Source organism: Cetorhinus maximus, chromosome 2 (genome assembly GCF_964194155.1).
Source record: "Cetorhinus maximus chromosome 2, sCetMax3.hap1.1, whole genome shotgun sequence".
Lineage (NCBI taxonomy): Eukaryota > Metazoa > Chordata > Chondrichthyes > Lamniformes > Cetorhinidae > Cetorhinus > Cetorhinus maximus.
The window spans coordinates 220,986,917-221,014,727 of NC_135880.1; the positions used below are offsets into that span (position 1 = coordinate 220,986,917).

Below are 27,811 nucleotides of genomic sequence, written 5' to 3' on the forward strand. Positions count from 1 at the left end.
ACTCCCACACCAAACGAGTTTCTCTATATCTTACCCTATCGAATCGTTCAATCATTTGACACCTCAATAAGATCATACTTCCACACTCAAGAGACTACAAGCCTCAATGTGAGGAAATAAACTCAATCTTTGAGGGAAGGGGAGCTTCAAAACCCCCAGGCCTGATTTTTAAGCCGGAATGAAAACATAGGAAAACTTAATTTTACTGGAAATCATGTCCACCTTCAACATTTTTTCTTCTTCATTCTTTCATGGGATATAGGTGCCAAGATGTGTTGCCCATCCCTAGAGCAGTTGCGTCAGCCACTTCTGGAGTCACATGTAGGCCAGACCGGGTAAGGATGGCAGATTTCCTTCCCTAAAGAGGTATTAGTAAACCAGATGGGTTTTTACAACAATTGATGATAGTTTCATGGTCACCATTACTAAGACTAGCTTTACATTCCAAAATTATTAATGGAATTTAGATTCCACCAGTGATGGGACTTGAACCCATGCCCCTGAAGCATTAGCCTCTGGATTACTAGTCCAGTGACATTACCATGACGCCATCATCTCAAAAAGAGGAGGCAGTGACAAAAATTTCAACTTATGCAAAGTTTTATTTAATATGGAAATTCATTAAGTTCCAGGTTACGCTGAACAGATAACACAAACAACTAGTTTTGCATCAGAACTTAATTAAAAACCATCTTTATGAGAAAAAGAAAGCTATCATACTTGCTGTGTGTAATTAATATTAATAAATGTCCAACCTCCAGAGAATCACTTTTGCTGGTGGAGATAAAGTACACTCGGGTCATTAAACTCCATAGGGAAATTAAGGAAAAATATCACCTCCCCTGTCACCTCCTGTTTTCATAACATGCAGACATTTAATAACTTGTATTCTATAATGTTCCAGGATTTGTAATTCATTGAACATATTCCTAGAAGATTTGTTTTCTTTCAAATACAAAATCTGGCTTTGCTAATCTGTAAATCTTACATTACCCTACGTTGGAAGAGGAGAACATGGAGGCTGGAAGAGGTGGACATCTAATTGAGTTTATTTAAAATTTGGGGATTTTTGATAGGAATTGATACATTAGGTAGAGAGAAGCTTTTTTCCACTGGCGGGGGAGTCCATGAGAAGAGGGCTTAACCTTAAAATCAGAAGCATTCAGGAGAGAAGTTAGGAAATACATCTTCACACAAAGGATGGTGGAAGTGCACAACTCTCTCCCCTAGCAGATACTAGCTCAATTAATCATTTTAAATCTGAAATCAATTGATTTTTGCTACACAAAGGTATAACAGGATATGGAGCCAAGGCAGGTAAATGGAGGATCGGATATGGATTAGCCACGATCTCACTGAATGGCAGAACAGACTTGAAGGGCTGAATAGCCTCCTCCTGTTCCAAAGCTCTTTTGTTCTAAAATTGAGGCTATAAAAGGAGACATTGAGTCCACAATGCCCAAGGAAGCTTCTGGCTCTGGGGAGACCACCGTTCCTTTGTTTTGGTCCATGCACGTGCAGTACTAAACAATAATACGACAGTAATAAATATGGATCATCCCTAGTGCTGCCTTGATTTAACACAGTCAGGCCTTCCTGATCTGTTTGACTCAGCAACTCACTGAAGAGTGTCACTGAGCCATCAGAGAAGTCAGATCCTCCCCAACAACAAAGGTTGTTCCTGGATAAACTATGAGAAGTTATTTTAAGGGAAATAGTTTATCCCCATTTCAACTGGCGATGAATCAGCAACTGGCGATGAGTCAGTAACTAGAAGGCATAAGATTAAGGCAAAATACTGCGGATGCTGGGAATCTGAAACAAAAACAAAAAATGCTGGAAAAACTCAGCAGGTCTGACAGCATCTGTGGCAAGAAAGACAGAGTTATTGTTTCAAGTCCGTATGACTGAAAAGTCACACGAACTCGAAACGTTACCTCTGTCTTTCTCGCCACAGATGCTGTCAGACCTGCTGAGTTTTTCCAGCATTTTTTTGTTTTTTGAGTGAGCATAAGGTTAAGGTCAGTTCCAAATGACATAGGGAGAAGTTAATATAGGGAGAAGTTAGGATGTGGAATATCGAAACGTGGTGCGACACAATCCACAGAACCGTAGGGCCTTGGAAAAGTTATGGTGCAGAAAGGCCATTCAGCCCATTATGTCTGCGCTGGCCAAAAAAGAGAAAAAAGAAATAGCCGCTCACTTTAATCCCACTTTCCAGCGCCTGGTCCGTAGTCTCGCAGGTTCCAGCGCTTCAGATGCAGGTCCAGGTACCTTTTAAATGAGCTGAGCATTTCAGCCTCAACCACTAATTTAGGATCACATTTGAAGAAATATTATCATAAAAAGCACTTGGCAGATCCATAATAACCTTTAAAAGAGAAAGAGGATAAATCATCATCACCAGATAAAAAGTACCAAGTGAGGAGCGTGATGGAATACTCTCCACTTACCTGGATAAGTGCAGCTCCAGAAGCACTCAAGAAGCTCAACACCATGCAGGGAACAGCCTGCTTGATTGGCACCCCATCCAACACCTTAAACATTCATTCCCTCCACCACTGATGCACAGTGGCAGCAGTGTGCACCATATACAAGATACACTGCAGCAACTTGTCAGGCTCCTTCCAAACCCATGACCTCTAGCACCTAGAAGGACAAAGGAATCGGACACATGTAACACCACCACCTGCAAGTTCCCCTCCAAGCCACACACCATCCTGACTTGGAACTATATCACTGTTCCCTCGTTTCCAAGTGACGCTCACATCTCATGAAAAAATAAAAAAACAATGGGCAGAATCTTCTGTTTGGCGTGCGGGGGTGGGCCCCACACGCCGATGTGTAAAATGACACACGGTGGTGACTTCAGGCGTGCGTCCCGACATCACCGCGCATCATTCCGATCTTCCGTTCGGCGGGCACGCAACAGAGTCGGCTGCGCACCCACCGATCTGTCAAAGGCCTGTTAATAAACTAATTAATGTAATTGTCAGGGCTGCCCATCTAAACTTAAGGTTGGCGGGGGGCAGGCAAAAAGCCCAGGCAGTCTTCGCATTTATCATGAAACGTCATCCACGGGCGGGATGAGGTTTCATGAAGGGTTTATTAATTAACTAAAACTTTTGATGAAAATTCATAAACATTTCCCATGAGGGGATAGGCCTGAATAATTTTCTTTTTTCTTTTTTTCCAAACTTTACAACTGCACTTAATGTCCCCGAGGCACGGAGTTGCCTCAGGGAGATTTCTGCGCTCTTTCGCGCACATGAGCGCAGGCCCCGACTCTCCCTCCTTCCCCTGTCCACACAGGGCTACTGGGTGCCCTAATGGGCCCGGCTACATAAATTGGCGGTGTGCAGCCGATCGTGGGTGGTTCTCAGCTCCGCGCCCGCCTGCATCCGTGCCCACTCCCTACCGGCCTGCCCGACGGGGACAAAATTCTCCCCATTAACTACTAAACTAAATCTTAACTTTACATTAAACTGAAAGTGTCACTTCTGCTTGACCTGTCACTGTACTCTTCACATCTGCCTTTCTTAACTTTAGCTTTATTTTCTGGATTTTCCTGACCCCCTTCCTCCCACCATCAAATCTGCCCTTGCATTGGATGGAAATGCGCTGCCCACTAGGTCTTTTCCCTTTTATCCTGACCATTGCACCAAAGAAATGAAAACTGATGGTCAAAAGTTTGGAAAATTGGCCCCAGGTCATCTTTTCTAATCAATTCTTACTGAAATTAAGTTTGAATGTTTTGATTACCTCCCTACTTGTCTCCTCCCTCCATTTTGGAGGAAAGTGTTTCACTAATTTGATAAAATCTACAATGCTTTTCAAAACCCAGAATGAAAGGATCGTAATAATCAGATCAAGGATAGACACGTTTTATGCATCACAACATTACAACATTTTACAGCAGAGAAAGAGGCCTTTCAGCCCATCACAACAGTGTCAGCTCTATCAAAGGCTTTTCCTTCACTGTTCCACTGTTATTTGTAAAAGTTAGTTTTTGAAATATAAACCCTTTTCCTTTTTATAAGCTATAACGGTTTCTGGTTTCACCACTGTTCCTGGCAGGACATTTCACACCTTAACAACCTTCTATATAATTGGAAATCTCTCTCCCCTTTGCCCTCCTGTGTTGATCAGAAACTTACACTCTGTAGTTACCGACTCACCAACCATAGTTTCTCCCCATTTCCCTTCTGAAAACTTCTCATCAATTTTAACTGTATCAAAACGCCTTAAAGTCTACAAACCTTGCTACTGAAGCAAATATAACTCCTCTGATGTGGCTCAGTGATCTTCTCAAATGAGTTATGAATCTTACAGACTAGGAAGGTCACAGGTTTGAACTCTAGTTTATGTTGAGTTGGGTAACATGAAGTGAGATTGCAAAGTGGGTGCTACAATTGATCTCAGTGCCTGTGAACTATTTTGGCATATGAAGAAAACAATCGGGCAGGAGTCCCTTCGTCAAAGCTATCTGTTAGCACGAGCAGGTGAAGATAGGATTGTCCTCAACTGAGAAATTCTCTGTGGCCAAATATAAATAATCCAGCGAACAAGGGTTCAACTCTCACAAAGGCACTTTGAGAATTTCAATTCAGTTTAAAAAAACATTTAAAATATGGAAATAAAAAAATTGGTATCATTAAAAGTGAACATGAAGCTGTCAGATTGTTGTAAAAATTTAATTGGTTCACTAGTGCCCCTTTAGAGGAATAAACCTGCCGCCCTTACCCAATATGGGTCCATATGTAACTCCAGTCCCACATCAACAATGTTGACTCTTAACTGCCCTCTCAAATAGTTCAGCAAGCCACTCGGCTACATCAAAGCAACACCTGCAGTTCAAAACACCAATACCGCCAACCCTCACGTGGCAATTAGGGACGGGCAATAAATGCCGCTTTTGCAGTGTCACCCACATCCCGAGAATAAATAATAATTAAAAAGGGAAAACACCCCCTCCCAACATTTATTGCCCAGGTTTGCACGCAGAGGATGGAGTACACGATGTGATAACACCTGCTTTTTGCTGCTACCCAAGTCAGGTTTACACCCATATCCTGGTACCAGTCAGTGCTTTCAGAAGAAGGGTGAACCAGAACTTGTAAGTGGTTGAGCTAAACTGCTGAAACTTTATCTCAGTTCATGCAGGTACCTAGAAACCTCAGTTAACCTACATTGTGATTCATTGATAGCTGTCCAATGTTTTGTAAGCAATGCTGTCAGTGTAACTGTGACACTGCAATCGTTGCTGTGCTTTCTGAGCAACCCTAATTACCTAATTAAACATTCGTCAATAATAAAATGTATTCTGTAGCAGAGAGAATTCAAGCACCAGTGCACTGAGTGGAGACGTTCCAAGGCAATCTGTCTGCATAAAACCCGATATAATCATTTGTACAAGGAGCGAAACAGCACAAGAAATTGTCTCTTCAATTACTTGCTCCACATGCTGCAGTCATCAACGGACATTAAGGGACTGGCACTGACAGGAGGTGTGATTGTCAATGGAGGAATAATAGATTTAAATGTTACCAGCTGTTCATTTTTAAGAAGCCAAGTAAGGTGCAGGTTGGTGCAAAGGACATGTGCCGTTTTTCAACCTGATAGTCGAGCTTCCATTGGATTGAAATCAAGCAGTGGGCTGTTTCTAAGCATTGCCCATTATTTAGTGAGGGTGTGCTCATATGGGTTAATTCTATCATTAAAATCTCAGTTGATGAATTTGATAAGAATTGCTCAATCAAAAAAGACCGAGGTCCATCTAGTTTGCCTTTCCAATGAAAGGCCATTGAGTCGAAATGTTAACCCTGTCTCTCTCTTCACAGATGATACCATGCTGTTTTTATTTTGCCTTTACCATCCTGATAGCTGCATGATAATGGAGCTGTTGACTGATCAATGCAACTCTCTGAATCAGTCTACACTAGACCCAGACATGAGGTAAGGAGAACCCCAATGGTGCAGAGCTTTGGGAAGCACAGACCCTTTCTTCCTCCCAAGCACTGCCACACTCGTCACATATTATGCCTCAAATGTGAGGAACACAAAATATGCATGTGCTAAACTCATCCTTTATTAATATCACAACCCATAATTTCACTACCAAAGACTTAAACCAGGCACCAAAAAGTGAGGATTTTCTGAATCCACATTCTCAGCTGGAAAGCAAATGGGGAAACCATGGGAATCGTGATGTGTGTTCCTAGCCCGTGAGGTTCACATCTTTTGAATATTGTTTGACTTATCATGTAATTCCAGCGCTTCTTCTGTATTTCATTCAGAAGGAAGCCATTCTGTCCATCGTGCCTGTACTGGCACTTTCAAAAAGCTATCAAATTAGTCCCCATACCCCTGCTCTCTCCCCATTGCTAGATATCCTTTCCTTTACAGGTATTTATCCAATTCCCCTTTGGAAAGTTCCTATTGAATCTGCTTCTACCACCCATTCAGGCAATGCATTCCAGATCACAACATCTCGCTGCGTATAAGAATTCTCCTCATCTTCTGTCTAGTTCTTTTGTCAATTATTTTAAATTTGTGTCCTCTAGTTACTGCCCCACCTGTCAGTGGAAGCAGTTTCTCTTTATTTACTCTTTTGTAATAGCAAATATCTTTATTATACCTGTTCTGTACCTTCTGTGCTCTGCGGAGAACAACCCCAGCTTCACTAGTATTTATTTGAAAGACCTTGATGTTTATCTGGAGAAAACATGATTAAAACACAATACAGACAGTGGATGAATCAATAGACATTACACGCACCAATTGATCCTTTGGTTGGGGAGTGGTGGTTGCAGGGGGAGAGGGAGGGAAAATTCCTGCAGTTCTCTTGGCTAGTAGGGCTCACTCAAAACCAAGACAACTTGCATTTATATAGCATCTTTAATGTAGTAATGCATAGCACGGTGATTCACAGGAACATTATCAAGCAGACTTTGGCACTGAGCTACATAAGGAAATATTAAGACAGATGACTGAAAGCTTGGTCAAAGAGGCAGGTTTTAAGGAGCATCTTAAAGGAGAGAGAGGTGGAGAGGTTTAGAGAGGGAATTCCAGAGCTAAAGGCCTCAGTAGCTGAAGGTCCGGCTGCCAATGATGGAATGATTAAAATCAGGGATGTGCAAAACAACAAAATTGGAGGAGCGCAGAGAACCCGGGAGGTTGTAGAGTTGCAGGAATTTACAGAAGAGGTTAAGTCTGGACTTAAGCCATCATGCACTGAACAATAAAAGACATCACTATTAAACCTACACTGTGTACTTTTAAATTAAAATCATAAATGCTTTGTTTGTGAACACATTAATTTTAAAATTTATGTAGGGCCAGTTAAGGGGACAAGACAAAATCTCCTGAGCAAGAATTTTGATGAGATGCCTGTAAATGTGAATGCGATAATAATGAAGGAAGCAAAAAGACCAGCTTGAAATTAAGCCTGATCACAGGCACAGCTGCTAACTGTCCAAAGAATCTTAATTGTATCACATTAATCCAATATGGAGTAAAGCAGTAAAATGAGAGGATGACTGTGTCACTACAGCTCTGATATACTGTTTTCAAATGCAAATCAAATCACTTCCCTTGTGATCCAGGAGCTGTATTAAAGTGTCAATCAAACAGAATCTTCCATAGGCTGTGGAAACTAGTTAATCTCTGTGTAAAGTTCGACTCTATTCACCCTACAGGCAATTTTATAAAGGAAAGTGTAATAGAAAAAGGAGTTAAGTTACAAGTGTTTTAAACCTATGAACTTCTAAAATACCACTCACCACTGCCCACCCAACACCCCACCCCACCTCTCCCCACCACCACCCTAATACAGGCAGGAACGGTTTGGCATTAAAGAATTAAATATGGGGAAGATGACCCTACCATGCAGCACACAGCTTTAAAGGGCCTCAGATAGGAGGGTGCCAGAGTGCCTCACTATGGAGAGGTAAGGCACTGCAATTGGGACCCTGATTTAAAAATTTACAGTGGGTACACAGGTGGGGTGGGAAACTCAGCAGTGAAAGGGAGGCGGGAGCTGTTGGATCCACAAGGGTAAATGCCTCTTTCTGCACTGCGGCACTCCCCTGCCTCCCCTGACCCATGAAGGAAGCCCTCAGCTTCCCCTGATCACAGGCCTCTTCAACTCTCAATCGCTGGGGTCAGTGTCCAAAGGCCCTTCGTGCCGCTGGGGTTTCCTCCCAACTGTCGGCCGTGTTTTCCATTTGACTGGCTATTGCATGGAAAATTAAGCTGAAAATCAGGAATGGTTTGGCAGGAATTCCGCAATCCCAGTCTTGCCAGATTTTTCAGCCTTTGTCATCAAGTTGGTAGGACATCCAAGCAGAAAACAAAGGAACAGCAATATAGTTCCAAGTCAGGTGGCTGTGTAACTTGGAGTAGAACCTGCAGGTGGAGGTGTTCCTATGCTCCTGCTGCTTTTGTCCTTCTTAGATAGTAGAGGTCGCAGGTTTGGAAGGTGCTGTCGAAGGAGCCTTGGTGAGTTGCTGCAGTGCATCTTGTAGATGCTACACACACTGCTGCTACTGTGCGTCAGTGGTGGAGGGAGTGAATATTTATTGCAGTGGATTGGGGTGCCAATCAAGCAGGCTATTTTGTTTTGGTTGGTGTCAAGCTTCTTGAGTGTTGTTGATGTCACACTCATCCAGGCAACTGCAAGAATTCCAACACACACTGACTTGTGCCTTGTAGATGGTGGACAGGCATTGTGGAGCCAGGAGGTGAGTTACTCTCCTCAAAATTCCCAAACTCTGACCTGCCCTTGTAGCCAAAGTACTTACATGGCTGGTCCAGTTAAGTTTCTGGTCAATGGCAACGCCAGCAATGTGTTACTAGTGGGAGATTCAGTGATGGTAATACCATTGAGTATCAAGGGAGAAGGTTAGATTCTCTCTTGTTAGAGATGGTCATTGCCCGGCACTTGCTTGATGCAAATGCTTTTTGCCACTTATCAGCCCAAACCTGAATATTGTCCAGTTCTTGCTGTATGTGGGCATAGACAACTTCAGCATTTGAGGAGTTGCGAATAGAACTGAACATCATGTAGTCATCAGCAAATGTGCCCACTTCTGACCTTATGACGGAGGGAAGGTCATTGATGGAGCAGCTGAGGATGGTTGGGTCTAGGATACTGCCCTGAGGAACTCCTGCAGTGATGTCCTGAGGCTGAGATGATTGACCTCCAACAACCACAACCATCTTCCTTTGTGTTAGGTATGAATCCAACCAGTGGAGAGTTTTCCCCTTGATTCCCATTGACTTCAATTTTACTGGGACGCGTTGGTGGCACACTCAGTCCAATGCTGCCTTGATGTCTAGGGCAGTCACTCTCACCTCATCTCTGTAATACAGCTCTTTTGTCCATGGGGCAGAATTTTGCCCTCGTCGGGTGGTCTTGGCAGGGGTGGGCAGGAGCGGTCGGGAAGCAGACTGCCGCCCACGATCGGGACCGGGCCGCGATTTCACACTGGCGGGACGATCAAGACCCGCCCAGCGTGAAACGTGTGCTGCAGTTCTCAGTGCTGCCTGTGTGTGGAGGGGGAAGGAGGGCAAGTACACAAGTTTGCACATGTGCGCAAGTGCGCGCAGGAAAAGCTCCCTGAGGCGCAGAGCTGCTTCAGGGAGATGAAGATATTAAAAAAAATAAAGAATTTTAAGGTGTTAAAAAACATGTCCCCTCATGTGACTCTGCCTCTGAGCAGGGACATGTTAGAAATTAGGATGAAAGTTTAACATGTTTTTATATGACGGATCGAAACCTCATCCCGCCCATGGATGAGGTTTTGCAAAAAATGCAAAGGCCGCTTGGCCTTTTCGCCTGCCCGTCAGCCGTAAGGTTGGATGGGCGGTGAAAAATTTCATTCAATGACATTGTTAATAGCCTTAATAGGCTTTTTAATTGTTGGCGGGCGCACTGCCAACTCACGCGCACCTGCCGACCGAAATATCACACGAGTGCGCGATGAAGTCGGGACGTTCGCCCGACATCACCGCGCGTCACTTTACGTTGGTTCAGGTCGGGCGCCCTCCTGCCCGACAAGCTAAACATTCTGGCCCATGTTTCGACCAGTTCAGTCAAGAGGTCAGAATCTGAATGGCCCTTGTGGAACCCAAACTGAGCATTCAGTGAGCAGGTTAGTGCTGAGTAAAGGCCACTTGATAGCGTTGTCGACGACACCTTTCATCGCTTTGCTGATGATTGAGAGTAGACTGGGTGATAATAGGCCGAAATGGGTTTGCCCTGCTTTTTTGTGGACAGGACAAATTTCCACATTGTCAGTAGATGCTAGTGTTCTAAGTGTACCGGAACAGCTTGGCTAGGAGTGCGATTAATTCTGGAGCACAAGTCTTCAGTACTCTGAGATGTTGTCAGGGCCCATGGCCTCTGCAGTATCCAGTACCTTCAGCCATTTCTTGACATCATGTGGAGCGAATCGAATTGGCTGAATAGTGACATCTGCGATGCTGGAGATCTCAGGAGGAGGCCGAGATGGATCATCCACTCGGCCCTTCGTGCTGGGCTCTCCCATCATTGAGTATGGGCATGTTTTTGGAACCTCCTCCTCCGGTTAGTTGTTTAATTGTCCACCACCGTTCATGGCTGGATGTGGCAGGACTGCAATGCTTTGATCTGATCCTTTGGTTGCACGATCACTTAGCTCTGCTACTTCCAATTTTTAGCATACAAGTAGTCATGTGTTGTAGCTTCACCAGGTTAGCTTCTCATTTTTAGGTATGTCGGGTGCAGCTTCTGGATATATCTGTAAATGTACAGAAGGACCAAAGTAGTAACTTTATAGGGAAGAGGCACTTGTTTGAGAAGCAATGTCAGAAATGGGGGCTTACAGGCATAAAGTTGCAACACAGCATTTACTATTGAACTGCTCAAAGTCCAGGCTGTTGTTACCATGAGAGTTGTGACAAACAACATCCAACTTCTATATGTGTTTTGTAGATAAGTTCACCAATTCAAAATATTAATCTAGATTAGCTAGGTGGAGGCTGAAATGAAATACTTCCAGGTTAAATATTAAAGGAACGCACAAAAATGATAACATCAGCAGCTGAACAACTTGCAGTTTTTGGAAGCACATTATAGGCTCTTCCCCAGGGCCAATCATAAGGATGCAATTACCACATCGCTATATAAATAAACGTCTCTCCCTCCCATCGCCATAAAAAGACGGTACCTGAAGCTGTGCCTTGCAGGTTACACTGCAGCTTGACCACTTGCTCAGTTGTAAAGCTTCAAATCAGCCCTATTTGCCATTGCGAGTTTGTAACCAGGTACCGCCTTGCGCATGAGGACTTTCCGGAGACAATACAGGTCAGGTTGACACCGCAAATCATCATTTTCTTATCCGCTGCAGGGTAATATTTACTGTAGGCAGAATTTTGCCGTTGGCGAGCAGGGGGCGGGGCCCGCTCGCCGATGCATAAAGTGACGCAGGATGACATTGGGCAGAACCCCCGACATCATCCCGCCCCATTTAAATTTTCAGGAGGGCGGGGGCGCAGCGAAACCAGCTGCGGGATGCCAACCTGTCAGTGGCCAATTGAGGCCATTGACAGGATCATTAAAACAATTAAAGGACCTGCCCGTCCAACCTTAAGGTTGGCGGGTCGGCCAGGAGCCCCAGCGGCAAATAGAGAAAACATAAAACCACATCCAGCGGCGGGATGAGGTTTCATGTAGGGATTTTAAAAGGTTAATAAAGTTTTAGTGTAATTTATGAACATGTCCCATCTCATGTGACATTGTCACATGAGGGGGACATGTTAAGGATTTTTTTTCTACTTTCAATGTTTTTAAAAGTGTAAGTGATCTCCCTGAGGCTGCACTTAGCCTCAGGAAGATGTGCGCTCTATCGTGCACACGCGCAAAAGAGCACACTCTTACTTTTGGGGAATCGCCCCCCCTGCCCGCACAGAGAGCGCATAGCGCTTCCCACTGGACGTCACGCTGGGCAGGCCTTAATTGGCCTGCCCACATAAAATGGCAGTGGAGCCCGCCAGAGATTGGGTCGGACCCGCCCGCCCGACAGGCAGAAAATTCTGCCCTGTGTTTTAAAAGAAGAACATTGCCCTTTGTTTCAAATTAACACAAGAACAAAATAGTCAGGCGTTTTAATCTAATTAGCAGCAAGTTTCCATTTTCACTTTTCAAACTTGTTCTCATGTCTGAGAAGGTGAAAGTAGGTGAATGCAACCAACCAGGGAGCTCCACTGCAGGTCCTACAATTGATGTAGGACCTCCACTGCACCTGGGTCTGCCTATAATGCATACTGCTGCACAGGTAAATGCAACTAACATAGGGATGAATTACCAGTTTGTGTAGCTGTCACTGGAGGCCATTAAGTTGACAACAGGTTACTTTACAATTGCAATTAGCAATGTTGCTTGGTGACTATGGGGGATGATTTGCTATCTGTCTAATTATCCCAAAACCTTTTGCAATGGGAACCTGTCTGGAGATACTGCAGCAGACCATATATTTTTATTCAGCTGTAGGATTTGGGCATCACCAGCATTTATTGTCTATCCCTAATTGCCCTTGTTCAGAGGGCATTTTTAAGAGTCAACCACATTGTTGTGGCCTGGAGTCACATGTAGGCCAGACCAGGTAAGGACAGCAGATTCCCTTATCTAAAGGACATTAGTGAACCAGATGGGGTTTTTACAATAATCATTTCATGGTCATCATTAGACTTCTAATTCTTTTTTATTGAATTCAAATGTCACCATCTGCTGAACCCAGGCCCCCCAGAGCATTAGCCTGGGTCTCACTGAATAACTTATGACATTACCACTATTCCACTACTACTACTACTACTCCTCCCCCCTAGCTTAGCTAGAATCACAAGTACAATCTTTTCTAAGTGGGACCCGCCCCTTCCCACTGCAATGACAGGAATTTAAACCCCAAATTTGGAATCCCCTAATTAATATATTTTTGGCTTCAATACGGAATCATGGAAGGGTTCAAAACTTTGGGAAATGCATCATAACATTGTCATCTTTGTTTTCTATTCTGGGAGGGCCTCCCCTACATCCAGCAGTAAGTTGAGCTTCACAGCAGGCGGAGGGCAGGTTTTTGCCGCAATGTGTGAGCGGGTGAGTAATTTATTGCTGCCTGCCGGAGTGCTGGATCGCTGGCTCGTTAGCAGCGTCCCCCTCACCCCCATCCCCTCCCTCCCTCCCCCACACCCCCACCCCCTCCCTCCCTCCCCCACACCCCCACCCCCTCCCTCCCCCACACCCCCATCCCCTCCCTCCCTCCCCCACACCCCCACCCCCTCCCTCCCTCCCCCACACCCCCACCCCCTCCCTCCCTCACCCCCATCCCCTCCCTCCCTCCCCCACACCCCCACCCCCTCCCTCCCTCCCCCACACCCCCACCCCTCCCTCCCCCACACCCCCATCCCCTCCCTCCCTCCCCCACACCCCCACCCCCTCCCTCCCTCCCCCACACCCCCATCCCCTCCCTCCCTCCCCCACACCCCCACCCCCTCCCTCCCTCCCCCACACCCCCACCCCTCCCTCCCTCACCCCCACCCCCTCCCTCCCTCCCCCACCCCCACCCCCTCCCTCCCTCACCCCCACCCCCTCCCTCCCTTCCCCACACCGCCCCCCCCTCCCTCCCTCCCCCACACCGCCCCCCCCTCCCTCCCTCCCCCACACCCCCACCCCCTCCCTCCCTCCCCCACACCCCCACCCCCTCCCTCCCTCACCCCCACCCCCTCCCTCCCTTCCCCACACCGCTCCCCCCTCCCTCCCTCCCCCACCGCAGTCATTTTTAGTGGAGGCTGGACTTGGAGTGGAATGGCTACCTGTCCACAAGCAGTGAGTAGCTTATTAAGCTAATTAACATGCCATTTAGTCATGGATCAAGAGGCCGACTGGAATTTTCCAGTCAGTCAGTGGGATCCCTATGGTTTCGACAGCACAGCAGCTGTCTGGAGGCGACCTCCTGGCAGCAGACTGGGACACCAGGCTCCGGGTAGATTTCCGGGCAACCCCTCCCCCTCCCCACTCCCCCAACTCTCCCCCCAACACCGCCCCCACCCCCTCCCCACCCCCCACACAACCACCTGGCCATAGCACTACGGACTCAAAACGTTAACCCTGTTTCTCTCTCCACAGATGCTGTCGGGCCTGCTGAATTTTCCCAGCATTTTCTGTTTTTGGTTTCAGATTTCCAGCATCCGCGGTATTTTGCTTTTATCACCTGGTCATTGCTGTGGCCATGGGCTCCCAGGGTAGGGCTTTCTCATCCACAATAGTGGCCCAGCAGCTGTGGCCATCTTTCTTTCGTATTTTTCAAAGTTGCCGTGAGGGCACTTCAAGATGGAAATGCTTTTTCTCGCCCTCACCTGCAGTGACCAGTAGCAGGCTACGGTTCCTTCCCTGCTGGAAGGCTTTCTATTGGCCCTCCAGCTTTGAGCGCCCATCCGCTGTCTTTAGTTGTACAGGGAGTGTGGTATCTGGCCACGAATTGGCTAATTAGGGCAAAATCACTGTTGGGTGATTGTACCCCAACAAGTTAGGAGGGAAGGGTTGGGTGGTGTGGGGTTAGAAAGAGGGGGGTGTGGGGGGTAGAAGGAAGGTGTCTTGGCCCCCATTTGACCCCAATGATAGGGTCCCCACCCAAAGCCCAAAATCTAAATCCACCATTGAAAATATTATGTTTTGTGCATATTTCAGTTTCATTTCCCCTATGATCCAATTAATAGACAACGCTAACATTTCGCGCACATGTGCGAAAGATCACAGGCCCCGACTCTCCCTCCTTCCCCCGCACAGGTAGCGCTGAGCGCTACTGGGCGCCTGTCAAGCTGGGCGGACCTTAATTGTCCCGCCCACGTAAAATGGCGGCATGCAGCCGATCGCGGGCGGCGATCGGTTCCGCGCCCACCCACGCCTGCTCCTGCTCAGCACCCTCCAGACAGGGAGAAAATTCACCCCCATAAACTTCAAACATATTCAGCCAAACTGAAGCATTGATAATGGATCTAGATTCAGAGCTGCTCAGTGGGAGCTGTCGGTCTTTTTTTGGATTTGTGGAGAGAGTCAGTATGATTCTTCTTTAGACCTGCTGAGTTTTTCCAGCATTTTCTGGGGTTTTTTTCAGATTTCCAGCATCCGCAGTATTTTGCTTTTAATCTTTTTTTGGAGTTCTGCTCAGCTTTTTTAAACTGTATGATAGATAAATTCATATTTAATGTCCCCTTGTATCTGAATAAAAGCTTAATTATCACACATCAATATAAGGGCTTTAAAATGGCGATGTATATTGCTTTAGTAGTCTGGGTCAAAGAGGTGAAAAAGTCAGCCAACATTGACTTCCTCCCTCACTCCCACCCATCTCCTTTTCTTCTCCCAACATACACTCTCTTCCCAAACATATCCCTCCCACTGCCACTAAACAACTATCTCCCTCCCCCATGCACACAACTGCCTCTCTCACCCTCACATACATACACCTCCCACCCTTACACATCTGCCCCATTCACCCCTCCTTCTGCTCCTCTAGCCCTTTTCAGTTCATGCCAAGAAAGGTACAGAAGGATGAGCGGAAAAGGTCAGATGAAGGGAGGAGTGGGACGAGGCTTGTGTGGAGCATTAACACTAGCATAGACCAGTCAGGCCAATTGTCCCAATTCTGTGCTGGATTCTACGCACCCTCAGTGAGGACGTTGCTGCTTCCTATGGCTGAAACTTTATATAATTCTTCCCCAAAGGCTTTTTGAGGAATAAGATTCATTTAACAGACTATTGTTAGCAGTGGAACGCCACTGCAGCTAATTCATTCTCACTTCAGAGAGAGGACAGCAGGGACTGACGACTGTTGGGTGCTTGGAGGAGAAGGACCCTCAGTCGTGCTGAAATAATTAATTCTGTCGTGTGCCACTGCAATTGAACAAGGCTAACAGGAGCACCGCAATCAATTGACCTATACTGACTTATTGCACGTCATTGAGTTAATCTGTCGAGATTGAAATCACCCAAAAAAAGACAAAAAATGGATCAAAGGAACAAACTTCAAACTAGCAGAGCACTCATAGGGTGAGATTCTGATTGGCTGAGAACCACTTTAAGACTTACAATTGAGGCTACCCTTCAAGCATGTCACTGGATACCTTGAGACGAGATTGAATTGTGAAAAAGGGTCGTAGCAAAGTTATCATCAATGCACAGAGGAGAATAGGCTACAAATATAACTGGAGGCCACATACTAAAGATGCAAATTGATATGAATTGAATTTATCTATTCTATTCTTCGTTTATTCTATAAAGTGCAAAATAAAACAATTAGACCATTGCCCGTTCTGAATGTCCTTCGGGTTTTCTAATCTGCCTGCCTGGCTTATTGAATCATCTGTCCAGATGTTTCTAAAATCTAAACTCCGCAATCAAAATTTAGCTTTAAATAAAAGCCCATTTCCCCATTTGCTTCCAACTATGATACGGAGGTTTTGGGAACTAACACTTAAAAGCAAAAGCTTTTCACAGACGCGCTGATCTCCACTCCCTCCTCATGTATTGCTTTGTACTGAGAGTATCAGCCTTGGAGTATCAAACCCCAAAACTCAATCGAGAACCCCTTTTCACCTGCCTTGATCTGATTCAGTTACAAAATAAATAAATTCTGGTTTCCCTGTAGTTGAACAAAACTTTCTATACTGCACAGTCAGCCTGGCACTGCATTTATCATCATGAGATGAAAATCCATCACAGCTAAGTACAGGCAGCAAAAGAAAATTAGACACTTCAATCATCTATGCAGCTTAAATACCAACTTGTCCCATTAGGGTTCAGAGGACTTTGGAGTTTGAATCTTTCTTTACAATTTGTGTTGAGTCAGTGGTGATATGAATGCCACATTTGCAAAATCCAAGGCAAAACGACCAAGTTCAATGTCCGGATCAGGAATATTTCTCAATAACTAAGATAAAAGCAAAATGCTGCACGTTCTGGAAATCTGAAATAAAAACAGAAAATTCTGGAAAAGCTCAGCAGGTGGCAGCATCTGTGGAGAGAGAAACAGTTAACGTTTCAAGTCCAATATGACTCTTATTGGACTCAAAATGTTAACTCCGTTTCTCTCTCCGCCTCCAAACCTGCTAAGTTTTCTTAGAATTTTCTGTTTTTATCTCTCAATAACTGCTCAGCTCTCTCATACTCCATTTATACTGATACCAGTAATTTCCAACTGTTGCTAACAACTACTCCAATCAGAACCACAGCCACATTCAATTCTGTAGGTTTCAGGGTGGTCCTGGAGGTCTTGTGGCGCAGTGGGTAGTGTGTCTGCCTCTGAGCTAGAAGCTCCAGGTTTCAGTCCCACTCCAAGACCAGATGACCAAGGAAGGGGCGTTCATAATGTGGCCAAAAAGGTTGAGTATCAACCTGCAAATCCTTCCAACACACACCAATGGCAGGTGATAAGAGTGGGAGAGATTCCTGGTCAACCATGTGATGGAAAGATAGTTGGAGCCTCTACCATCACCATCCATAGCTCTCGACTACAACATGCATGCAAAAGTGTATGTTACCATGGCAACTTGGACTCCTTGAGCCAACTTTAACACACCATCATCACCACAGGGCAATTCCCTGTCTTAAAGGGGCATTGTTTCCATTAATAAGAAATGTTCTGGCGCAAACAAAAACGCATCTCTCATGACATAGCATCCCAAAGTGCTTTAGAATTAATGAAATATTTTTATCGTGCAGTCACTGTTGTAATGTAGGAAGCTCAGGGGCCAATTTGCACACAGCAAGCTCCCATAAGTAGCAATGCGATAATGATTAGATAACCTGTTTTTATGATGTGATTGAGAGACAACTATTGACCAGGGCACCGGGGATAACTCTACATGTTCTTCTTTGAAATAATGCCATGAGATATTTTACATCCACCCGAGAGAGCAGGCGGAGCCTTAGATTAATGTCTCATCCTGGCATTTCTAACAATGCAGCACTCTCTCAGCAGTGTCAGCCTTGAGTTTCATGCTCAAGTTTCTGTTGAGGGGATGAGAGGGGGCGGATGGCTGGGGGACTTGAGTCAGAGGTAAGAGTGCTACCTAGTGAGCCACAGCTGATACAAACCAGGTGCTATTAGCACTGGTTACAACAGCATCTTCCAAACCCATGGACTCTACCACCTGGAAGGGAAATTGCAGTAGTTGCATAGGAACACCATCACTTCCAAGTCACATACTATCCTGACTTGGAAATATATCATTGTTCCTTTGTCATCACTGGGTCAAGATCCTGTAGCTTCCTCCTTAACAGCCCTGTGGGAGTTCATTTGCCACACAGACTTTAGTGGTTCAAGAAGTCGGCTCACCACCACTTCTGAAGATAAATGCTAATGACGTCCACATCCCATGAATGAATAAATTTTTTAAAAATTATTTTGGAATTCTCAAACTCAATGCCTCCACTGCCTCACTTTCTCTTTCTGTTTTCAAACCCTCCTAATGGCCCCTCCCCTCAATAATAATTTTCCTTCTCGGTTTTTCCTCCATTTGTGACCTCTGCCCTTTAATTGTCCCTCCCTACAAGAAGGATGTGATAGTACTGTAGGTTGTAACTGTAGTCACCTGTTAGATGAGGTAATGACTGCTTTCAACATTCATGACATTCCATTCAAATTTTGACAGACTTTTTTTTGTTTTCTTTAATCCTGAAGGCACCATCCCTTTAAAGGGACATGGGGCACATATCCAAGGGCGAAACTAAAATCACTGGATCAAGAACAACTCGAGCTTAAAGGTGTGGCCAACACAAAGTACAAATTGCTATGTTCAATGGTCATATTTTACTTGTGAACTCATACAAATAGTGCATAAAGTCAGGTCAATGCAGAACGATACCTTAAAACAGTTTTGCGGTGTTGTGTAAGTTTGTAAACCACAAGACCCAACTCACCAGCATTTCCTGAAATACTGATAAAAAGGTGAGATATTTAGAACGAGTTGGATGTATTTCTGGAGTTATCATCACATGACCCTCCCACCATCCCACCCTCATTAGTCACCCGCCCTTGTGCTCGCCCACCTCCACACAATTGGAAAACGCAACAGACTCTAAGACTGGGTGATTCATGGATTATCAGTCAAACAGCATCTTGCTCCCATTTCAAATATTTCTTATAACCAATAAATGAAATTTTCGAACAAAATGGGAAGAAAAACACTTTCTTAATTTTATTTTCAAAGGTTGTGCACAATGGAATTAAATTTTAATTCTTGGAGACTACAGAGAAATTCTGGAGGGGTCGGAGCTCCTCAGCTCCACACAGAGAATCAATGAGCTGAAAAAGAAGTCACGGGCTGCCATTGTCGGATACATCCTGGCTACGTGCAAGAATCCAGATCATTTACCTCAATATGTACAGGGTGAGTTCAATATGGAGCCAGATCAGGCCTCTTCCATTGAAAGAAAGACTTGTATTTATATAGAGCCTTTCATGGCCATCTGATGTCTCAACGTCCTTTATAACCAATCAATACCTTGTTGTGAAGTGCAGTCACTGTTGTGATGTAGGAAACACAGCAGCCAATTTGCACTAGCAAGCTCCCACAACCAGCAAGGCAACAATAGCCAGACAATCTGCTTTTGTGGTGTTGATTGAGGGATAAGTATTGCCAGAACTTCAATTAGCTAGAATTTCTTTAAACTTCACTTTTAGCATCCGACATGGATGAATGCTTCATTGATTTTCTGAGGATTTAATGTGTACATTATAAGCTAGTACATGATTTAATTCAATTCATGCCTAAATGAGTTGACCCAATTTATAACCTTCCACTTCACAAATCTGCCATAGATCATGATGATTCCAATTGAATATGGTTGCTAGGCACTTGAAGGTACAGACGCAGCTTTAGATAGATTAATGAAGACAATGGGCTTCAATTTTTGTACTTCCACTGACTTCACAAGCCAAGCAGAAGATCACCGGACAGGCAGGCAACCAGATTTCAAATTTAACCAAGTCAGTATCATTGTGGACATTAAGGTGGGGTTAGCAAGCTGTCTTTTAACACCAGGATGCAAGTTCAAATCCAGCTAGACCAGCTGAAAATCTCTGCTCCCTATGTGGATCCAGTGTTAAATAAGCTTAGAGACTCTCAATTCAATTCATATTAGGCAACAGCCAAAGGTTAAAACTATTCCTGAATAGACCAGAGAATCATGCAGCACCTGAGCAATCAATTGTGGTCAACTTGTCTGTACTGGCTCTTTGAAAGAGCTATGCAATTATCCAACTCTTTCTCCCAGAGCCCTGCAACTTTTCCACTTTTAAGTATCTACCCAATTCTCTTCGGAAAGTTATTATCGAATCTACTTCCACCACCCCATAGAGTTCATTTCAGATCATAACAACTTGCTGCCTAGAAATATGCTCCTTGTGCCACCTCTTAGTTACCTTAAATTTGCTTCTGCTAGTATTCATGCCAAAGGCCGGATTTTCCTATTCAAAACCAGGACAGAGGTGGGATGATGCCAGCGGCCTGGCCACATTAGCTCTGTTCCTGACTCTACTAACTTTCTCAAGGACAGGTGGGGAGAGCCGGGGGAGAGGGGCTTGCTGGGCATGAAGAGAGGCCACCTGCCTCAATGATTGGGCATGTTGAGGTCATTAGGAAGTTGGTTAAAATCTCGCCTTCTGACATTCCAAGATCTTCATAGTGACCATCAGGAGCTTTGTAAAGCTGACCAGCTGCAACTTGGCGGGAACAGGAGCAGCAACACCGAAACAGTTTTATTGGATGCAAAAGAGTGAAAATTCAGGCAAAATACTACTTAACAGCAATGACATTTTAATAACCAACCTCTCCCTGTCCTATCCTGGGTCCCAGGTCTCCATTTACCCTGGTCACTTTGGAGATGAAGATCCTCTCATTTTTTGAGGCCACACACAGATGGCAGCCACAGCAAACCTGATTCGGTCCAGAACATGGCTCACTTCCTTAGTGTCTCGCCTCCAACCCCACCCCCACCCTGACCACCGATTGGGCAGCAGAGCTGTCCCTTGGGTCATTAAGACCCTCACCCCGTGAAAATTGCGCTTGCCAGCAGGCTGGAAATGGAGGTGGGAAACACGGCGCAGGGTTATTCCCTCCTTCTGATTCCCACCTCTGATGGGAAAATTCAGCCACAAGTCCCCATCGCCTTTGCTTCCGACGCATTGTACGACTCTGAGGCAAAGCTGGGAGGACTCTGCCAAGCCCAACCCTATTCAACCTGAAGTCTGCACACATGCACGCTCACCAACTGGAAACCTTAGGTTGTGATCAGTCACCATTTTCTCCCCTTCCATGGACTGAGGTCAGTTATTGTTTCTTACATTGTAACAGTGGCTACACTTTATAAGTACTTCATTGGTCGGAAAGTGCGTTGGGGCAAACCAAGGCTATGAAAGGGGCTGCTTAACTGAAAATCTTTCTTCTTACACCCACAGTCATTACAGGTAAGACCGACTGACTGGGCAGAAACTGGGATGGAATCGGAGCTATTTTGCTCTCCATGTTTCAGTATCAGTCTGTTTGGTCCTTACCCTTGGGGTAACTGCCCCTCCTAAAATAACTTTCTGAGACTCATTTGGTTACTATCAGCAAACATTACGTGGTTGCCCAGCAACGGTTCAGCTATATTTGTAGAATTTGTCTACATTTTACATTGGGCAACTGGTTGTACCGGCTGAATAGCTTTTGTGATTGCTCTATTAAAACAGAGCTCATTCTGATTACAGCATCTGTCAGTGCGTCACAGGACTGGGCACTTAGTCTAAAAGCAAACACCCGAAACACATGAGCCACTGACAGTCATCAATCGCGTGTGCTGAAAACAGTTCATAATGGTAAGACTGAAAAGTGAGAAATTTAAATCAGTGTTTCTGAAGTATTAATTATTATATATCTTTATAGGAGTTTATGGTGTATAAGGAGTAAATGCTGGATGTACACAGTAGGTCAGTCAGCGTCTGAAAAGGGACAGATAAGCCAAAGCTTCAGGCGGACACTATCCACTGACTACATCCACTGGTTCTAATGAATGACCTGTACCCAAAGTGTGAAGTTGCTCTTTTCTCTTAAGTGCTGAGTAATCGGCCATGTATTTACAGAATTGTACTGTAAACATGCTACAAGATAAAGGCTCAAATGATGTGGATCAATGGACTGTGCTCTTGTGTAGTGAGTTAGACGGTGAGGGGTTCAAGCCCCACTCCATGAAAGTTGAGCATAAAATCTAAGCTGGTGCTGAGGGAATGCTGTGCCATCTTTCTGGTGAGATGTCAAGGCTATCTCTGCCCGTTAGATGGCCATAAATAATCTCATGGATTTACTTGAAAGATGGGAGGTATCCTGGCCAGCAATGATTACACTTCAGAAATACTTAATTGGCTATAAAGCATTTTGTGATGCCCTGACACTGTGAAAGGTGTTATGTAATTACAAGTCTTTCCTATTTACAATACTCGTTAAGCACTGGTTTCTCATACAAAGTTCAGTGTGAATAATATATAGCTCAGTGTGTTGGGGTTTTATAGAGATTCCTTGCAGATTGCCCAAGGGGGACTGGTACTGCTGAATTTTGTTGGTATTTTCAGTGGGCTCCCAAGGCACCATCGTCTCGTGAATTTGTTTATTTGAACACATTCCACAGCTTTAGAAGCTTCTGCAGTGCAACGGGTTTCTATGTTTCTCTGCCACACGGTGCACAGACTATTTCCTTTTTTAAAATATTGTAGGAATTCAGCCCAATATTTCTGAATGTAACCTTTTTTTAAAAAATCTTGTAAACTAATGGCAGGTGCCAGTGAACAATCCACGTTAACCTGATATTGCCCAAATTTACCATGCAATTTGTGACTAGAATGTGAAACTTGCTGCCACAGGGTGTGGTTGAAGCGAATAGCATAGATATATTTAAGGGGAACCCAGGCAAGTACATGAAGGTGAAAAGAATGGAAGGATATGCTGATAGGGTGAGACGAAGTAGGACGGGAGGAGGCTCAGGTGGAGCATGAACAGCTGCGTAGAATAGTTGGGCCGAATGGCTGTTTTTAATGAGTACATTCCATGCAATTCAAATGTTTAGCATGACAAACACCTTGGGATCTTTCACTTTGTTAATGGTGCTATGTAAATGCAAAGCGTTTTTGACAGATTGAATTATGAATCTCAATCATTGGACAAAGAGACTTAGAGGGCTTTCGGATTGAGGAATTCTGATGTTTCATAGTGTACAGGAGCATGAGTATAATATGGAACTTGACTAACAGACACTCCCCATCTGCAAGTTGCTAGCAGTCTGACCCTCGCCCAAAGCAAATATCCAACCCAATATGACAGCTACTGCCCTAGAGTATTGTGTACAGTTTTTGTCTCTTTACCTAGGAAAGGATATACTTGCCACCGAGGGAGTGCAACAAAGGCTCATCCAAATGATTCCTGGGGATGGCAGGATTGTCCTGTGAGAAATTGAGGAGACTGGGTCTGCATTCTCTAGAGTTTAGGAGAATGAGAGGTGATCTCATTGAAGCCTACAACATTTTTATGAGGCTCAGCAGGGTAGTGCAGGAATGATGTTTGCCTTGGCTGGGGGTAGGGGGAGGGTGGGGTCTAGAATTTGGGGACACAGTCTCAGAATAAGGGGTAAGCCTTTTAGGACTGAAGAGAAAGTTCTTCACTCAGAGGGAAGTTTGGAATTCTCGACACCGGAGGACTGTGGAGGCTCAGTCACTGAGTATGTTCAAGGCAAAGATTGATAGATTTCTAGATATTTAAGACATCAAGAGATATGGGGATAGCGCGAGAAAATTGTGTTGAGGTAGAAAATCAGTCATGGTCTAGTTGAATGTCTTGAGGGGTCGAATGGCCTACTCCTGCTCCTATTTCAGCACAGTTCGTGACTCCTCAGATACCGAAGCAGTCCATGTCCAAATGCAACAAGACCTGGACAATATCCACACTTGGACTGACAAGTGGCAAGTAACATTCATGCCACACAAGTGTCAGGTAATGACCATCTCCAACAAGAGAGAATCCAACCATCATCCCTTGAAGTTCAATGGCATCACCGCCACTGAATCCCCCACTATCGACATCCTGGGGGTTACCATTGGCCAGAAACTGAACTGGACTAGCCATATAAATACTGTGGCTAAAAGAGCAGGTCAGAGGCTAAGAATCCTGCGCTGAGTAACTCACCTCCTGACTCCCCAAAACCTGCCCACCATCTACAAGGCACAGGTCAGGAGTGTGATGGAATACTCCTTGCTTGAATGAATGCAGCTCCCACAACATTCAAGAAGCTCAACACCATCCAGGGCAAAGCAGCCCGCTTGATTGGCATTAATCCATAAACATTCACTCCCCCCACCACCGACGCAAAGTGGCAGCAGTGTGTACCATCTACAAGATGCACTGCAGGAACTCACCAAGGCTCCTTAGACAACACCTTCCAAACCCACAACCGCTACCATCTAGAAGGACCAGGGCAGCGGATAGATGGGAACATCACCACCTGGAAATTCCCCTCCAAGACACTCACCATCCTGATTTGGAAATATATCACCGTTCCTTCACTGTCTCTGGGTCAAAATCCTGGAACTCCCTTCCTAACATCACAATGGGTGTACCTACACCACAGAGACTGCAGTGGTTCAAGAAGGCAGCTCACCACCACCTTCTCAAGGGCAACTAGGGATGGACAATAAATGCCGGCCCAGCCAGCGAAGCCCACATCCCATAAATGAATTTTTTTTTAAATTCCTATGTTCCTATGACAGCAAATGTGTGCAAGCCTGTGAATGTAGATTTAGAGATGAGAACAGGAGGATGTAAATAATAATGAAAGTATCTTTTGGATACTCAGTATTATTACAAATAATTTCTTCCATTCTGGATAAGAGTTCATTGTCCATCCCTGTTTCCCCCTCCCTCCCCTTCTCTCCCATTTTCCCCACACTCTCCCACCATCCTCTTCTCCCTCTCCCCCCCACATCGCTCCCACCTGTCCTTCTCTACTTTGTCCCTCACTCACTCCCCTGATCCCTCCCCATCTCTCCTCACCTACCCTCCTCCCCCTCTCTCCCTCCCTCTCCCTTTCTCCCCTCTCTCCAACCCTCCCTTCCTCTCCAAAGGCTCCTCTCCCTCTCTCCCCCTCTCTCTCCTACCATCCTCCCCTCTCTCCCTCCCTCTCTCCTTCCCTCCATCCTCCTACAAGCTCTGGAATCGCACTTTGAGCTCAGGCAATTTCATCCTATTTGCATTTATATTTGACTGGCCTGTACTGTTTGTACTTTGCTTGCCGGAAGGATTGAAATGGGCAGTTGTCACATCGGTGGATAAATGATAAATGCAGGCAAATAGGCATATCAGCAACCTGAGATATCAGTAAATTAATTGTCATTTTTGAACAACCACACCCATTGTTTCAAAGTTGCTGGCAGAGTTTGGTCCAAAATAAATAAATAAATTGTATTTATATAGTGCTGTTCACATCCCAAAATGTTTCATAGCCAGTGAAATACTTCTTAAGTACACTTCAAAATTGGAAATGCTGCAGCCAATTTGCACACAGCAAGCTCCCACAAACAGCAGTGTGATAATGACCATGTGAGCTTGGTTGAGAGGTAAACATTGTTCTGGAGAACTCCATCCCTAATCTTTGAAGTAGTGCCAGTGAATTGTTTAAAATCTACCTTAGAGGCAAACTAAGGCTTGGTTTGACATCTCACCTGAAAAATGGCATCTTCAACTCCCTCAGCACCTCATTAAAGATCAGCCGGGATTTTGTGCTCATGTCATGAGCTTGAATCCATTGCCAAAAGCTTATAATAATATTGGCAAGTTGCCTGTTGCAATGCCCACAGTCATTTGATGAAGTTCAGTTTGTTTTAATGTAGAGGATGGCAATGGTGTTTGGAGAGACAATTTAGACACACTTTTTAAAGCCACATACGGACAGAGTCTACGATTACATTGTGACAGCTGACATGGCAAAATTGAATGGGAACTGTTGGTACAGGAACTTACACTAGTAAATATTGGCACAATAGTGTGGACAAAGGTTATTAATTCAGAAAGTAAGGTTTTGAAACTGGAATTTAATATCTTATGAAGCCCTTTGAGACCCCTGCACTCCTCCAATTCCGGGCCTCTTGTACATCCCCAATTTTCATCGCTCCACCATTGGCGGCCATGCCTTTAGCTGTCCACGCCCTAAGCTCTGGAATTCTCACCCCACACTTCTTTGCCTTTGAACTTCAGCCCCTTCCTTCAATATGGTCTTCATAACATACGTCTTTGGCCAAGCTTTTGTTCACCTGTCCCAATATAGGAAGTTAGGAGATAAATTAAAATGCAGGACCTCAAATGTAGTAATCTCAGGATTACTCCCAGTTCCACGTGCTAGCGAGAGCAGGAATAAGAGGATAGACCAAATGAACATGTAGCTGGAGAGATGGGGTAGCCGGGAGGGATTCAGATTCTTGAGGCACTGGAACTGGTCCTGGGGAAGGTGGGACCTGTATAAACTGGATGGGCTGCACCCAGGCAGAGCTGGGACCAGTGTCCTTGCGGGGGTTTTTGCTAGTTCTGTTGGGGAGTATTTAAACTAGTGTGGCAGGGAGATGGGATCCCAGGAGTAGAATCAGATAGGTCAGATTCAGTTCAGAAAAATGGAGGTAGAACATTAGCTAGGGACATTGTGGTAGACATGCAGTTACAGGAGAAGCAAAGTTTACATAGTGTCCAGCAAGGGAAATTGACGGGGTTAAGCTGTTCATACTTCAATGCAAGGAGTATTACAAACAAGGTAAATGAGTTAAGGGCACAGGATGTCATTGCTATAACGGAGACCTGGCTAAAGGGGGGACAAAACTGGCAGCTTAATATCCCTGGTTATAGAGTCTTCAGACACGATAGAGTAGGAGATAAAAAAGGAGGGGGGGGTAGCACTAATGGTTAAAGAATCAATTCCAGTTGTGAGAAGGGTTGATATACTAAATGGGTCAACAAACGAGGCTTTATGGATTGAGCTTAGAAATAAAGAAGGGGCAGTCACACTACTGGGAGTATACTACAGACCCCCAAATAGTGAAAGGGAGATAGAAGAACAAATATGTTGGCAAATTTCTGCTTGTAAGAACAAGAGGGCAATAACAGTAGGAGACTTCAACTACCCTAATATCAACTGGGATTCGAACAATATAAGCGGCACTGAGGGAGAAAAATTCATGCAGTGCGTCCAGGAAAAATTTTTCAACCAATTAGTGACAACCCCAATGAGAGGAGATGCAATTCTAGACCTAGTCTTGGGGAACGAAGAAGGGAAAGTGGGTGAAGTGACAGTTGGTGACCATATCGCGGACAGTGAACACAATTCAGTTAGATTTAGCATTACCATGGAAAAGGACAGAGATAAGGCAGGAGTAAAAGTCTTGAACTGGGGGAAGGCAAATTTTGCAGGAATGAGAAGGGACTTGGCTGAGGTGGACTGGACAGCACTGCTGGAGGATAAAACAGTGGAAAACCAGTGGGAAGCACTAAAAAGCGAGATCCTAATTGTACAAAGTAGACATGTCCCCTACAAAAATAAGAGTGGTACTGCCAAATCTAGACCCCCTGGTTGTCTAGAGGAATACAGGGGAAGATCAAACAGAAAAAGAAAGCGTACGATAGGCACAAAGAACTAAGCACTGCATATAGCCTAGACGAATATAGGAAATGCAGGGACGAAGTAAAAAAGGAAATAAGGAAATCAAAG

General features: G+C 44.9%; 1 protein-coding gene across 2 annotated transcripts in view; it reads left to right on the forward strand.

Annotated features, from left to right (window-relative positions):
• The first annotated feature begins 21,803 nt into the window (after positions 1-21,803).
• The window catches only part of LOC144670495 (transmembrane protease serine 5-like), a 44,842-nt gene continuing 38,834 nt past the window's right edge, over positions 21,804-27,811 (forward strand). For both annotated transcript variants that reach the window (XM_078532996.1, XM_078533004.1), the window contains exon 1: positions 21,804-21,896. The gene's annotated coding sequence lies outside the window, so the exon portion shown is untranslated. The remainder of the gene's footprint in view (positions 21,897-27,811) is intronic.